The sequence below is a fragment of the Galeopterus variegatus genome, unplaced genomic scaffold (assembly GCF_000696425.1).
Source record: "Galeopterus variegatus unplaced genomic scaffold, G_variegatus-3.0.2 Scaffold269, whole genome shotgun sequence".
NCBI classification, from domain to species: Eukaryota; Metazoa; Chordata; class Mammalia; order Dermoptera; family Cynocephalidae; genus Galeopterus; species Galeopterus variegatus.
This window is the reverse complement of record NW_007726380.1, coordinates 765,781-768,517: the sequence shown is the minus strand read 5'-3', so window position 1 is coordinate 768,517 and position 2,737 is coordinate 765,781.

Sequence of the window (2,737 nt, the reverse complement as noted above, 5' to 3'; positions counted from 1 at the left end):
GGAAGGGGAGGGAAGCGGGGGGGGGGGCGCTAAGCTGAGTTGGGATTTTTCTATAGATGGAGAAATTCACACCCGAGGGAAGGGGATGTGGTGGTGAAGAAGGGGGAGGGGGTTTTAGTGATTCTCGGAAAACGTGCTGTTCTAGGGATCTGAAACTCTCTGCAGCCATTTTGGGTGTTCCTCCCATCCACCCACTGCCGTCTTAGACATCGGCTAAAACATAATTGCCTAACAGTATCACACTGCAAAAATGGCAGAGCAGAGAGAGTAGAGAGAGACAGTTCCTCACGCACTCTCCTTTTAAGGCCCTCAGAACCATAACCCTGACCGCCATTTTTAATCCATTTGGTACTGCATGGTCTTACAATCTAATCACCTATTAAAAGCTCCACCTTTCAATTACCATAATAGGATTTCCCACCCTCTTAACAATAACAGTGGGGGCTAAGTTTCTAATATATAAAACTGGGGGGACACAATTCAAGCTTCAGTGAGTTTTGGGGGGACATAATTCAATCCACTACAGTTTTGTTTCCTAAAGAGGATTTTTTTTTTTTTGTCTTTTTCCATGTCCGGCAACAGATCGCAACCCTCAGTGTCGCCCCCGCACCGGACCGGGACCGGCGACGGGATTGCAAGCCTCGGTGTTGCTCCCGCGCCTCGCTCAGCCAGTGAGCGGGAACCGGTCTGTATGTGGGATCCGAACCCTCGGCGGGAGCGCCGCCGCGCTTCCCAAGCGGCGCACTATTACAGTGCGCCACCGGGCCGGCCCCTAAAGAGGATTTTTGCACTGCTGGAGTATGAGGCTCTGACAATGGGGTATAACCCTGTGTGTCCTGTTTCCCCAGCGCTGGAAGGAAATCCAGCCTTTCCTGAGAGTTCATCTCCAGTAATCACCTCAAGAATGTCTGGGTGCTCTCTTGTGAATCCAGGTGTCCGCTGGGCACCACAGGACAGTATGTTGGATCAATGGCATTACTTTAGTCTTTCTTCCCTTAAGGTGGGGGTGGGGAACTATGCCCCAACACCCTCTCACACACATGTTGTCAATGACACCCCAGCTTCCCTGAGCCTCTGCGTTGTTCTCAGCTACTGTTCCATGAAACTCTGCCTCTTCCCCTGCTCATCTCTCACCAGCCTGTAAGGAGATTCTCCCACTTCTTTTTGGGATTCTTCAAGGAACGGGTCCTGCAGCTTCAGGGAATGAATCTGTTCACCATCCCCACAGGGCCTGCTCCTTCCCTTACACACAGACCAAGGGACATGTGGGCTGGGTCCAGGGAGGGGTCCAACAATAGGCTCAAACTTTTTCCAGCCACTGTCCTTTCCCAGGTCTCAGCCCAGATGCTGAGCCCAGGCCTCCTGCCCAACTATTTCTCACCCCTGGAAATGTCCTCTTTTGTCCATTCCAGAAGCAGTGCTTCCCTCAGCTTCAACTCCTCTGCTCATCTTGTCCCAATTCCCCAAGCCTGCCCTGCCCCAGCCTCTCAATCCCCACTGTGGCTGGCTTAGCGTTATTTTCCAGGAGGGCTTCTGGGCCTAGGTAAATCAAGGGCCATGGCCAGGCTCTGAGCCTCCCCAAGTCTCATCAAGCCCAGAGCAGAAGGAGGAGCTCAGGAGGGGGTGTCCCGATCCTGTATACTGTGGAATTCCACATACCACACCCCTGCATATCCAAACTGCCTTGTTACTAACACAATTGTTTTCCGCAAGAAGCTAAGGTAAGAAAATGACAACTCAAAGGCCTGGGCCTCAGTTCTTCGGAATCTCCATAAAATGGCATAAATATCCAACCTCTAGGAAGGAAACATAAGGGACTGAGGAACAGAGCTTCATAGGCAAAAATGCAATTTGCAGACAACTTTCCAGAGAAGCAGCCATAGGACACTGAACTTAGGGGTAGCCTGAAGCAGCCCAGAAGACCCAGAGACTCCTCCTCTTCATGACATGTCAGATGGGGGTCTTACTGAGCACCTCTTTGTGTCAGGCACTCTGTTGCTGGGGAGGCGGATAGGATAGACAAACGTCCATCAGCCAAATTCCTGCTTTCTGGGAGCTCAGAATCCAAATAATAATAGGGCCGTAAAAGGGACTGAAACTACATACTAAAAAGAAAATTAATGTCTGAACTTTTTACACTCTGCTCGGTAAGTTTTAATTTTATCCCGACAACGGGCAAGCTTCGCACAGGTTCGGAGAGGATGATTTGTTCTAGTTCTCACTAGGAGAAATCTAGGGTTACTGGGCACTGAGAAAATCTGAAGGCTGGAGACAGTTTGAGTCGTTCTGCTCTCACTCTAAGCGCCTCCTAGAATGACTGGCAATAATACCACCACAAGAAATAATAATACAACTTAAAAGCAGGTGCTCGGTGCTTGCGGCAGGACGACGACCCCAGGAGGGAACTGACATTCGGGGAGGTGGCAGAGCCGCCAAGCCGGCTTCCTCAGGGCTTCCAGGATCAGCGCGCCGAGCCGCTCTCACTCAGGCCCAGGCCGGCTTCGCCTCTCCGGGTCCTGGTCCTCCACCTCTCCCAGGGCCTCCGTTAGCGGGCGGGACAAGATGTTGCCATAGGTCGCCGAGGCCACCATCCGCCCTCTTATAGGTCAAGGCCGAAAACAGGTCGTCCTCCCATTCGCTAGAGGGCCACCCCGGAGAAAGCCATCGGCTGCGTGGTCCGCGGGCCTCCGTCCGCTTTGGGGGCGGGCCGAGGCGGCAGGAGGGGCGGGCGGGCCGG